At 37.2% G+C, this 14,413-nt stretch overlaps 1 long non-coding RNA gene across 1 annotated transcript in view; it reads right to left on the bottom strand.

The window, feature by feature from the left end:
* LOC111772899 (uncharacterized) overlaps window positions 1-6,768 on the bottom strand; it is a 107,827-nt gene extending 101,059 nt beyond the window's left edge. The window contains exon 1 of the long non-coding RNA XR_011437106.1: window positions 6,696-6,768. This is a non-coding gene — a long non-coding RNA (uncharacterized lncRNA). The remainder of the gene's footprint in view (window positions 1-6,695) is intronic.
* Window positions 6,769-14,413: the final 7,645 nt, after the last annotated feature.

The raw sequence follows: 14,413 nt of genomic DNA on the forward strand, positions 1-14,413 counted from the left end.
TACTATTAATTGTGTCCATAAGAAACTAAATAAAGTTGAGTTTAGTCTTTAATTAAGATTAATTAATTTAAATCTTCAACTTAATTCTTATGGTTGTTAAGTTAAAAACAAGTTTAAAACTTAGTCTAATTTTAAAAGTTACATAATATATAAAGTGCATGCATAGGAACAAGAATATATGCAAAAAATGTTGATATAGTTGTCTGAGTGATCATTTTTTTATTTTCTTTGTTATGAATTCCTGTATTTCCAAATTTCCAAAATGAACATACACTGCTTTGTAATAAAATAAATAAATAAATAAACGTTATATGTGCCTGTGTTTGTATGCCTTTTATTTTATGCATCACTATTTCTGCTGGAATGCTTTCTGTTGTAACTAATAGGAATGTCAGACTAGACGTGGCATTTTTTTCATTTCACGTTACAGGAAGTCCAGAAGTAAGTAGGCAGAGTTGGTTAATTTAGAGCTTTGAGTCATTTTCTCTGCTTCCACTACGCTTTACTTTAGCGATCAGAAGTTAGTTGTCACCAACTGGAAGTCTCAAAGGCAGAAAGAAAAGGTGGCTTCTCATTGTGCATCTCTCTCTCTCTTTTAGAACCTTCAGCACTTCCTCTTAAACTGTCTAGAGTTGGAACACATGACCACCCCTAAACTAGTCACTATCAAAGTTGAGAAGGGGATTACCTCGAATGCTTCAAGGGTACACTTTATCCTGTGGAGGCACGGCTCAATTTCCCTGAACATTTAGCCACTGTAACTGAAAAAAAATTGTAGTTCTTTTCTCTCTCTCTTTTTTCTGTGTGTGTGATTGTGTGAGAACAGAAGGGACATGTTTTGGGGGTCAGAAGCTGGCAGTACTAACCACAATCACCATCTAACTTCTAAAAGTAAAATTGCGACTTTGTATTCCACAAAGTTTAAATAGCATGCAATTTAAATACAAAGCATAAAGACTAAATGCAGTTCTTAGAGCACAGTAATTTCACAATATATGTAGCCCTAAGGGGAAAGAACAGATTTTATTATTTTTCACAATCTAAATATATTTTAAACTCTAGTGGTTGGAATATGCATCCGATGCATAGAGAGTAGCTTCTGACTAATTATTGACTTTCTTGGGAACTCAGTTTCTGCTTTTCGCTGGTTTGTCTGTTCTCATAATTAGTCCATTGGGTAAAAAATTTGCATAAGTTTTTAAAATTCTGGCTATCACTTCAGATCTAGAGAATAACTGTCAAATAAGTTAATAATTAAATATGTAGTAACCAGAAGTGAATGTCCCATGAAGCTAATGAAACTTCAAACCTCCTCACTTATTCAGCACCCTCCCAAGGCCCTGAAAAAAAAGTCTTCAATGGTCATATGTTTTTAGGAAATTCACAAAAATAAGATATTATAATTGCAATTAGTTAAGACTATCTCTTTCCACTTTTACTTCCCCTGTCACACTTCTCGCCCTCAGATGAGGTGGTATCAAAATAGCCATGGACATCCCTGGGATCCAGCCCAGGGCAAACTGAATTAGGAATATATTTACACTTAATCTAGACAGATATTATGTGGTTCTTGGTCACTTTCATGTTCAGTTAAGTAACTGCTAACCATCACAGTAAGCTTCTAGGTATAGTACTAGATAAAATATTGTTATCACCATACTGATTTACCTGGTCTAGAGAAAGGAAAGTGTAGGGCCTGAGGTCCAGACAAATGTGACTAGACCAACAGCACCAAAACTATGTGGGTAGTTGAGAGAAAGCAGTGTCAATGAAAATAATCCATAATCAATCTATAAATCAAAATTGGTATGAATTTATCATGAGCCAGGTCTGAGGATTATAGCTTGGGGTCTTCTCTCCCTGAGGAAGGAAGGGCACCGAAGAAGTAGGACATACAGAATAGTTATATACCACTTGGAACAAAGAGCATACATGATGTATGATAGGAATGACCCTTTTACAATAGTCACGAGATTAGCTCTCACAGCAGATCAGTGGTCACAAGGTGAGCACAGCAGGTCGGTAATTAATTCTGAGTTTCTAGGAAGAGATGCTTAGCCTTAAGGAAACGCCAATGGGGGAAGATACGTCCCTATCTTTAAGGGCATCATTCTTGTCTTTGGGACATAGTAAATGTTTAAAGCAGAGGCACAATGCACGCTCAACAGGCCACGTCAGGCCCTTTTGGAAAAACAACACACGCCAAATTAGTTTTAAATGAAATGGCTTCCTCATATACTCCATTATATCCTATTGCTTTAATTTATTTATCAGCAAGGTATAGAATGTACAGAAGCTGGTCTATGGAAATTCTTCCAGTCCTTAGCATGTACACCCTAAAGTGATTCCCAATAAGTCACACCATTGTATAATCCCCTCTCTGAGTACAGATGGAACCTGTTACTTGCTTCCAACCATGCTTTATGATGGCAAAGGTAATAGGATATCACTCCTTAGATTAGGTTACATCATAAGGCAAAGGTGATGGGATGGCACTCCCATGATTTATGTTATGTTACATAAGACTTCATCTTAGCTGACTGGAGCCGGAAATTCTCCTGCTGCCCTTGAAGAAGCAAATAGCCATGTTGTAAACTGTCTTTGTAGAGGGTACACGTCAGGGAATTGTGCGCAGCCTCTAGGACCTGAGGATAGCCTCCAGCGGACAGCCAGTAAGAAACTAGGGCCCTCAGTCATCCAGGTGCAAGGAAATGAATTCTGCTGACAACATGAATAAGCTTGGAAGTGGATTCTTCCTTAGTCAAGCCTCCAGAAAAGAGCACAGCCTGGTCAACATCTTGATTACAGCCTGGTGAGACCCTGAGCAGAAGACCCAGTCTTGTGTCTGGACTCCATACCCACAGAAGCTGTGAGATACATGTGTGTTGTTTTAAGTCACTGTGTTTGTGGTAACTTATTGTGCAACAACAGAAAACTAATATACCTAACATGTAAAATTGTAAGGAAAAGATTGGATCCTCATCAAATCCTAGTTAAAATGGAAATTCTCTCCTTCCAGAAATATACTCAACAATGCAGCATATACAATTATAAACTCCCCTATTTTTTTCACTAGAAATATATAATTTATCAGATTTCCTGCACTTGTACAGCACAAAGTCATAACAGTACTAACAGCAGCAATTACATCTGTTTTACATATCCCAATATATTCGATTGTAGTTAGGATGTCATTACAAATAAAAAATTGTACAATTGAAAGACACTTTTGAAAATTATCAAGATATAAAAAATTATATTATAAAACATTATCTCTCCCTTTCTACCAAATCATCTCAATTGGAATATAAAAATGCTTTATTAACTTGCATCTTTAAAAAAGTCCTCCTCAGCTATATATTCAATTTCAGTTTCACCTCCCACAACCCATTTCTCTTCTTCACAGAAAACTTCTCAAGAGTTGTCCACACCTAACTCCTCTTCCTTACTCCACCTTTAATCCTCAACATCTGCTCATCAGAAAGTACACAGCCAAAATAATTTAGGGAAGAAAGTGCTTTAGAGTTATGTCAGGTGATTAATGATTAAAATTTTCATATTATTTTTGTAGGTTTTGTGATGTTTATGGTGTTTGTCAACTTTTTGTAATTTATTGCGATTTCTTTTCTCACTCTAACAAAACATTTTCTTTTATATCCAATTATGTACTCTCAAAATTGTAAAAATAGGCTGGCCCAGTGGCGCAGCGTTTAAGCTTGCATGCTCCAGTTGGTGGCCCAAGGTTTGCCGGTTCGGGTCCCGGGTGCATCTGCACTGCCCATAAAACCTTGCTGTGGCAGGAATCCCACATATAAAGTAGAGGAAGATGGGCTCAGATGTTAGCTCAGGGCCAGTCGTCCTCAGTAAAAAGAGGAGGATTGGTGGCAGATGTTAGCTCAGGGCTAATCTTCCACAGAAAAAAAGGAAAAGAAAATTGTAAAAACTTCAGGCCCCAGAAAACATGAATCCCTCTGAGAGGAACTAAAACACTGCACTATTTCTAAGACTGTTTCCCACTTTCCAAATTTATACACTAGTCCTGGTAAAAGGACTCAAATCTTATTTTCTTGCCAAATTCACTATCTCAATGATCTCTCCAGAAAGGTAGACTTGATATAACGGGGTCCCACCTTACTCTTGCCATTCTAATGCCTCGTCTCCATTACCCTGGGGACTGAATTCTGCTCCTAAACCAACTTTAATTAGAAAGGATATACTCTCTGATTTCAGGCATCCCTGCTACAAACTATATATCAGCTTGTGTACCAAAATCTCTAATGCTGCCTGTTTTTTAGATTTCTAATTATATCCTCCACTACCCTATAAGATGTATCTTGCTGTACACCCAGCCATCACTTTCCCCATTACTATTTGCTCTGCTGAACTTCCCATTATCTATCACTAACCATGCTGGATGTGTTCTACTTCTAGGCTGCACTTTCCATCTTTACTAACAGCTGGTTCCTCTACAACAACTCCTTGTCCCAATAGATGTAGTTCCTGGAACTAGCTTTCCAAGTCCATTACAGATAACAATCCTATGACCAGCTATTTGACAAAATACAACCACCATCAGAATAGTACTCTCAAATTCAATAAAAAATAGATTCCAAAGAAATAGAAATGCACAGACTGACAAAAATCCATCAGAGGAGAGCTCTCTCAACTTCCCACTAGTAAATCTATAAACCTTCCTAAACAACATCCTGTTCTCTCTATCTCCTATCACAAAAGAAGACTTGTCCCTGCTCCTCTTAAAAGCCAATGCCTCTCCTGTGCTCTGGATACCATTCTTCCTCACCTTTCAGGAACATAACTTCTTCAGACAATCCCCTCTCTCCTACACCTTCAATCTCCCCCTTTCTACTAAATCATCTCTATCGGCATATAAAAATGCTGTATTACATCACATATTTAAAAAATTCTCCTCAACTAAATACTCAGTTTCAGGTTCACCTCCCACAATCCATCTCTCCACTGTTCTTCACAGAAAACTTCTCAAGAGTTGGCCATATATAATTCCTCTTCCTTACTTCCTTTTTAATCCTCAACACCTGTTAACTTGGACTCTGTCCTTACTACTCCATTGAAACTCTTGTCAAGATCACCAAAGATCACCCTACTATCAAAACTAATCGTGATTCTCTCTTCTTGATTTACTGTAATGTTCATCAGTAATCAGACAATTGTCCATTCTCTCTGTAAGGAGCTCAGGTGAAGGAGACTGGGCCATAGCTGGGAGAATATTGGCGTGCAGGGAGATAAAAGAGGAAAAGGCTTGACTTGGGAGAGACCACATGACAAGGAGCTGGGTTAGAAGATTGTCTAGCACCAAGGAGCTACATGAAAACTAAATTGATGTTTGAAGGCCATCTCTCCTTCAAGTGAATAAATCACATTGCCCTCATTGAAGAGCGCATGAGTTTGTCTTATCACTATCCAGTGATGTCCTTCCATTTTCAGATAACTGCACATCATTCATGAAAACAGTCATTGTCCTAAAATAGCGCTGAGCCACCCCCATCGGAATAACCACACTGTGTAGAAATCTCACTTTCATCAGTCTAGTATATTTTTAATTCTCCTGAAAAGGTAAGGTGGTAATTTCTTAACAACTTGAGGAGAAATTCCAGCATCAATACTTGAGTGGGACTGGACAGTGACGAAATCCCACACCACCAATTCACTTCCTACAGGAGACATTCTTCTTAGCTCTGTGAAACCATCCCCTCCTGGTTTTCCTCATACCTCACTAGCAGTTCTTTCTCAGTTTCATTTTTTGCTCTTTCTCTTCTACCTAATATTTACACGGGCTCTATCCTTTCTCCCTTGGGCATATTATCCAGTCCTCTGTATATGTGCGTGTCCGTGTGCGTGTGTGTGTGTGTGTGTATCCATAACTAAGTTTATACATTCATTTCAGACTTCTCTTATGAGCTATGTATTCACCGATCAAAATTTCTACTTGATTTCTCCATATGTACATCCAGTAGGTATCTTAAACTCAATATGTCTTTATATGTTATAATGAACTCTATTTCTTCCCTAAATCACTTTCCCAAGTATTCTTCCCATCTCAGTGAAGGCACCAACATCTGCTCAGTTTGTACAAGCCAAAACACAGGATCCATCCTTAATTTATCTCTCCCTGGTGTCTTACATCCAATTCATTAACAAGCCCAGTTGATTCAATCTGCAAAATATTTTCCAAATCTGTCCTTTTCTCTGAATCTTCAATGTCACTGATATAGTCTAATCTATCATCGTCCCTCTCAACCTGATTAGAGCCACAATCTTCTCACTAAAGTCCTCTTTCTCTCCTATAATGCATTCTTCAGAAAGCAGTCAGAATGCTTTTTGTTGTTGTTGTTGTTAAGATTTGCTCTGAGCTAACATCTGTTGCCAGTTCTCTTCTTTTTTGGCCTGAAGATTAGCCCTGAGCTAACATCTGTGCCAGTCTCCCTCCACTTTATATGTGGTGGCTGCCACAACATGTCTTGATGAGTGGTGTAGGTCCACATCCAGGATCTGAATCTGTGAACCCAGGCCACCCAAGTGGCGCATGCCAGATTTAACCACTATCCCACAGGGCCAGCCCTCAGAATGCTCTTTTAAAAATATAATTAAAATGTCACTCCTTTTCTCAATCCTTAAGGAATTCTCATTACACTTAAAACAAAATCCAAATTTCTTACCTTGGTGTTCTTGAGGAACTTTGAATGATCAATCTTGGCTTCAAGTTGAGAAGCTTTGGAACCTTGCCATTGTAATACCATTCCTTCTCCTAGGAAAATATGGAATTAATATAACATCATCATTATTCCAAAAGAGTCACACAGCAAGACCTACACTACAGTTCAAGGAAATAGATATATGAATGTGAATGTATGTGTTTATAATATATATTTTGTACATATTTATAATTTTGCATATATATTTACATATATATGCTAAGAGAAATTAAAATAAATAAAGCTCTGTAAAATTCTTTGTGATATCTCTGTGTGCGCAAAAATAATACAGATTGGTTGCCTTAATGTTTCTATTAGGTAATGGAAGGAAATATTACCTTTATCAGTTAGGATGCTTTAAGCTACAAGAATGGGAAACATATTTTAAAATGACTTAAACAGAAGGACACTATTTCACATAACAATCAATCCAGAGGTTAGTTGATTCAGAGCTCCAGTGGATTTAGGATTGTAGCATATTAACTATATCAGTTTTTGCCCTGAGCTTGTCCATTATGGTCAGGAAAAAGCTGTAACAGCTCCAAGGTTCACCTCCTCACAGAACAAGTCCAAAGACACAAAAGAGAAGATTTCCTTGATTTGTCTGTTCTTATAAACAGGGAGAATCTTCTTCAGTAACTCATCTATAAGATTACTCCTCACTTCTTATTATCCAGAAGTGCCTAATCTGCCAATGCCTAAACCAATCTGCTGCAAGGAGATTGGGATTAGAACTATTTTAGACCAATCATAACTCAGTATCGAGGGTTAGTGAGAAATCCAGCCTCCCATGAAGCTCATGGCAGCCTTATATCTGAACAAAATTGAGATTCTGTTAGCAAGAAAGAAGGGAGATCTCTTAATAAGAAAGAAGGGATATAGAGTCTGTCAAACTTCCTTTTAGCAATTTGAATGACTAAAGAGAAATTGTGATTAGTTGTCATCAATGACCATCATTTCTGTCCAATGGAAGTATTAAAAGGGGGCATCTTCCTCTTTGAAGCAATCACCAGATTTATCCATGAAACTTGGTGGTGGACAAATCTATTTCTTACCTCTCCCCTTTGTCTTGAATTGCTCAAGACTTGGAAATAAACATGAAATCTCACCAGCAGAGGGCTGAGGATTCATGAAGTTAATTTGCTATTATTATTATTACTTAATATTACCTTTAGTTGATAATGAAGAATCTGTAGGAAAACTCTTCTGAGTAGTGTTTATCTGTCAGTATTCTAAAATTATTTCACCGATTACTAAAAACAGATATCTCTCCTCCTACCTTATTGGAGATGATAACCCAGACTCAGTATCTATTCCCACACCTTTGCTTTCTATTTCTACCACCTTGCATTAAAGCACCCCTAACCACACTGGTGAGGATATTGTCTGGATTAGAAATACCTGCAACGAGCTCTACTACTAGAATATAAAATCCAGCCTCCAACCCAAAGCAAATGATAAGAGCATTGTGAGAGAAAATAACTCCTTCAACACCTTCTTCAATGAGACTTGTTGTCAATATGTCCCTCACAAGAATGTTTGTAGTCCTGGAACCAATTGTCAGTGGTTAAGTTCACCCTAGGATGTCATCATTGGCAGAGAAGGTGTTGCAAATAGCTGTGACTCTAGCCACTACACCATTGAAAAGGAAATCATTGACGTCGTGTTGGATACGATTCAGAAGCTAGCTGACCTAAGTATAGGTATCCAGGCTTTCTTAGATTTCTGCTGGCTGATGGTAAAGCCAGTTTTTATTTTGCCTCCCTGTTGATAGTTGATTATAGGAACAGAGTTCTTCATTTACCCAGCTTCTTAGTTTTTCTTAGCTGTAGCTAAGATCTTCAATTTCATCTACTCTGAAGTACTCTGATTTGTGCCTTTATATGAGATAATGGGATTATCTATAATATTCATGTAAAAACCTTGATATCAAGCACCCAATATACAATAACCTTAACCACATTATCAACCAGATTGTATGCTCCATCACTGCTTCCCTCAGATTTTATGATGCCTTGACTATATCTACACGACAGAATTCCATACCAACTTGTTTCTATCTCCATATCTATCTCCCTCTGTCCACATATATCCCAGTTATATTTTCTGGGAAAACCAACCACAAACGTTGTCTGTAGCAGAGAATAGTAATGCTTGCTCTGAGTTAATCAACCATGTAAGCTTTGCGATGGCAAAAATAGGGCATGTCTAAAGGCAGGATGGAGAGTTTAAAACCATAGGTCGGAGCCAGGAGGAATGAAACTGCAAATATACCAAGCAATAGAAACAAAAGAGTAATGTAAACATCAGCACAGCCCAGAATTCAATAAGGAAAGCCCTCCTAAAACAGGTTTAGAGGTAGACAAAAGCATGAGTTAGAGGAAGCAGGTTAGAGTAGTGCAAAGTGTGGTCTGATGTCTAGCAGCACACACATCATCAGGGAACTTGTTAGAAATACAAATTCTCAGTCTCCACCCTGGCACAGTGAAGCAGAAATGTTAGTGTGGGGTCCAACAATGTGTGCTTTAACAGGCAGGCCAGGTGATTTTGGTGTGTGCTGAAGTTTTGTGTCCACTGAGCTAGAGGATCTGGCTATCAGACCAAAGATAAGAAAGTAAGCCAAAGATGAGGAGGGAGATGATCTGAACATTATTTCAGTCAAGAAAAAAGGTATAAAGTGCTATAGCATAGTTTAGAAGGCAGCTAGATCTGATGGTGAACAGTGACTATGGCTGAATTTGGATCTCTGGAACGGGGCTCTGAACGTTCTCTTTCATAAAGGGACTGAGTCCAATCCCCTAATTAGGGCAGATCCTGATGCATTTACAGTATATTGCCTAGAAAGCCACCAGGATTTGAAGCCCCACTTAGGGATTTTCAGGTTTGTCATCTTTTTTTTAATTTCTCTTTTTTTGAGATGTAATTGACATATAACATTGTATTAGTTTCACATGTATGACACAATGATTCAATATTTGTATATATTGTGAAATGACTGCCACAATAACTCTACTTAACATCCACCACACAGTTATAAATTTCTTTATTGTGACAAGAAATTTTAAGATTCACTCTCTTAGCAACTTTCAAATATACAGTATAGTATTATTAACTATAGACATCATGTTATATATTACATCCCCAGGATGTATTTATTTTATAACTGGAAATTTGTAACTTTTAACCACCTTCACCCATTTTGCCCACCCTCGACTCCCCATAGTTAAAACGTAACTAGGAAGCCATATTTACATACATATATACTTACATGCAGCACAAGGACAACAAAAATGAAGGAAAGAGACAGTCCAGATCAAAGTGGAGAAGGGCAGAGAGCCAGGAAATCACAAAAATCAAGCCACCATATTTTTTAATATTACACAAAAGCAACAGAAAAGGGAGCTCTCTGAACTAAGAAAGTAAAAATCTCATTTGCTATTCATTGGGTATAGAAAATAAACACAAATAAAGCCAGCTATAAAGTTAACAGAAAATAATATTTCTCTAAGAATATACTGTAAAGTATCACGAAAAAAACCCACGTAGAGTAATTACTACTTTTTTTTACTCACAGAGAACCTTTTTCTCTAAAATCATAGATTGTCAAAAAATCTTGCTGTTTGAAATCCTTTCACTAAGATCAAAATATCCCACTCTTAGCTCTAAGACCTAAGTCACTTTGACACAGAGAAACAGCCTCTACCTCAAACCCAGGGGTAGACCTTCAAAAGAGGGGGTTTTGGACACATTCTACATCTATTTTAACTTTGTAGTTTCCAAGAAAACAGCACCTGGGTCCACGTTGCAGTCCAGACCTAATGTAGACCTCTTACATACAGCCTTGCTTTCTTTTGAGCCTATGAAAACACTACTTCATTTTAACTTCTTCTAACCTCCACACTTCCTCGAATTCCCATGATAAATGTATCTTTTCCTTTATTTAGTGAGGCACCCCATGATTCTTCTGGAACGGGGACTCTCTCGTTGCAGTGAGCCAGAAACCTGGCTTTCTTGAAATATCTTTTTTTTTCCTGATGGACATAGGCTTATTGGACTAGGAAGTCGGCCTCACACTAAAAGTTCAGGAACATTAATTTTACATAAAAATAAGGGACAAAAACGTATCAAGTTCAAATCCTATACAAAGCTATTTAAAATAAAAGGAGAGAGAGAAGATGGAGCATAACATCATCATTACAGATAACAAAAGCACGTCTGAAATATGTGCCACAAAATAGATAAAAATTGTAAATTACTATTTTTAAACTAGCTAAATGACACTAAGAAAATGATACAAGAGAGTGATGTCAGCATCACGGCACAGCGAGTTATTCCCTTTGTCTCTCCTTTAAGTTACAACCAATCAGACATCCATTGACCAATAAATGACTCTCTATACAGCATAACAAGAGATATATATAGAACATTCCATTCTAAAACAGCAAAATATACATTCTTCTCAAGTGCACATGGAACATTCTCAAAGAAAGAGCATATCTTGGGAAACAAAGCAAGTCTCAATAAATTTAAGAATATTGAAATCATATCAAGCATCTTTTCTGACCACAATGCTATGAAAACTACAAGAAAAAAGCTGGAGGGGCTAGCCCAGTGGCGCAGCGGTTAAGTTTGCACATTCCACTTTGGCAGCCCCGGATTCGCTGGTTCAGATCCCAGGTGCAGACATAGGCACTGCTTGTCAAGCCATGCTGTGGTAGGCATCCTACATATAAAGTAGAGGAAGATGGGCACGGATGTTAGCTCAGGGCCAGTCTTCCTCAGCAAAAAGGAGGAGGATTGGCAGTAGATGTTAGCTCAGGGCAAATTTTCCTCAAAAGAAAAAAAAGAAAAAGCTAGAAAAGTCACAAATATGTGGAGACTAAACAACATGCTACTGCACAACTATTGGATCAATGAAGAAATCAAAGGAGAAATAAAAAAATACCTGGAGACAATGAAAATGAAAACACAACATACCAATACTTAAGGGATGCAGCAAAAGCAGTACTAAGAAGGAAGTTTATAGCAATAAGGGCCTAACTCAACAAGCAAGAAAAGTCTCAAATAAACAATATAACACTATATCTGAAAGAACTAGCAAAATAAAAATAAACAAAGCTCAAAGTCAGCAGAAGGAGGGAAATAATAAAAATCAGAGCAGAAATAAATGAAATAGAGACCACAAGAAAATAGAAAAAAATCAATGAAACTAAGAGCTAGTTCTTTGAAAAGATAGACAAAATTGACAAACCTTTAGCTAGACTCACTAAGAAAAAAAGTGATAAGGCTCAAATAAATAAAATCAGAAATGAAAGAGGAGAAATTACAATAGACATCACAGAAATACAAAGGATTATAAGAGAATACTATGCAAAGCTATACATCAATAAATTGGTTAACCTAGAAGAAATGAATAAATTCTTGGAATCGTGCAACCTCCCAAACCTAAATCAATAAGAAATAGAGAATCTGAATGGACCAATCACAAGTAAAGAGCTTGAAACAGTAATTGAAAACCAAAATCAAAAGTCCAGGACCAGACAGCTTCTCTGGTGAATTCTACCACACATTCAAAGAAGATTTAATACCTATCCTTCTCAAACTCTTCTGAAAAACTGAAGAGCACAGGATGATTCCTAACTCATTTTATGAGGCAAACATTACCTGATACCAAAAGCAGGCAAAGACAACACAAAAAAAGGAAAATTACAGGCCAACAATCGCTGATGACGACAGAGGCAGAAATTCACAACAAAATATTAGCAAATCAAACACAATAATACATTGAAAGGATCGTACACCACGATCAAGAGGGATTTATTTATACCACGGACATAGGGATGGTTCAACAAACATTCACAAATCAATCAATGCAATACAACATAATAACAAAATGAGGAATAAAAATCACATGGTCGGGGCTGGCCCAGTGGCACAGTGGTTAAGCTCACACGTTCCACTTCAGCAGCCCAGGGTTCACTAGTTTGGATCCTGGGTGCAGGCATGGCACTGCTTGGCAAGCCATGCTGTGGTAGGCATCCCACATATAAAGTAGAGGATGATGGGAGCGGATGTTAGCTCAGGGCCAGCATTCCTCAGAAAAAAAAGGAGGATTGGCAGCAATTAGCTCAGGGCTAATCTTCCTCAAAAAAAAAAAAAATCTCACGATCATCTCAATAGACACAGAGAAAGCATTTTACAAGATCCAACATCCATTTATGACAAAAACTAAAAATAAAATGGGTATAGAAGGAAAGTATCTCAACATAATAAAAGTCAAATATGGCAAACCCACAGCCAATATCATATTCATGGTGAAAAACCTAAAGTTTTTCCTCTGAGAACAGGAACAAGACAAAGATACCCACTCTTGCCACTCTCATTCAACATAGTACTGGTAGTTTTAGACAGAGCAACTAGGCAAGAAAAAGAAATAAAAAGCATCTAATTTGGAAAGGAAGCAGTAAAACTGTCACTACTCACAGACGATTCTATATATAGAAAACCCTAAAGAATCCATCAGAAAACTGTTTGAAGAATTAATGAATACAGTAAAGTTGTAGGTTACAAAATCAACATACAAAAGTCAGTTGCATTTCTATACTCTAATAATGAACTAGCAGACAGAGAAATCAAGAATACAATCCCATTTACAATTGGAATAAAGAGAATAGAATACCTAGGAGTAAACTTAATCAAGGAGGTGAATGACCTATACACTGATAACTATAAGACATTATCGAAAGATATCAATGATGACATAAAGAAATGGAAAGGTATTCCATGCCCAAGGATTGGAAAAACAAACATAGTTAAAAATGTCCATGTTACCTAAAGCAATCTATAAATCTAATGCAATCCCAACCAGAATCCCAACAACATTCTTCACAAAAATAGAACAAAGAATCCTAAAATTTATGTGGAACAACAAAAGACCCTGATTAGCCAAAGCAACCCTGAGAAAAAAGAACAAAGCTGGAAGTATCACAATCCCTGATTTCAAAATACACTACAAAGCTATAGTAACAAAACAGCATGATACTGGCACAAAAACAGACACACAGATCAAGGGAACAGAATTGAGAGCCCAGAAATAAAACCACATATCTTTGGATTGCTAATCTTCGACAAAGGAGCCAAAAACATACAACAGAGAAAGGAAAGTTTCTTCAATAAATAGTGTTGGGAAAACTGGACAGCCATGTGCAAAAGAATGAAATTAGTACACTATCTTGCACCATACACAAAAATTAACTCAAAATGGGTTGAAGACTTGAATGTAAGACCTGAAACCATAAATTCCTAGAAGAAAATACAGACAGTACACTCTTTGACACTGGTCTTAGCTGTATCTTTTTGAATACCATGTATACTCAGGCAAGGGAAACAAAAGAAAAAATTAACAAATGGGACTACATCAGACTAAAAAGCTTCTGCGCAGCAAAGGAAACCATCATCAAAGCAAAAAGACATCCCACCAACTGGGAGAAAATATTTGTAAATCATATTCTGACAAGCGGTTTATTTCCAAAGTATATAAAGAACTCATAGAACTCAAGAACAAAAAAATGAACCACCCAGTCAAAAATTGGGAAAAGTATCTAAACAGATATTTTTCCAAATAACATACACAGGTGGCCAGTAGGCACATGAAAATATGTTCAACATCACTGATTATTATG

This window comes from Equus caballus, chromosome 3 (assembly GCF_041296265.1).
Source record: "Equus caballus isolate H_3958 breed thoroughbred chromosome 3, TB-T2T, whole genome shotgun sequence".
In the NCBI taxonomy this organism is placed as follows: domain Eukaryota; kingdom Metazoa; phylum Chordata; class Mammalia; order Perissodactyla; family Equidae; genus Equus; species Equus caballus.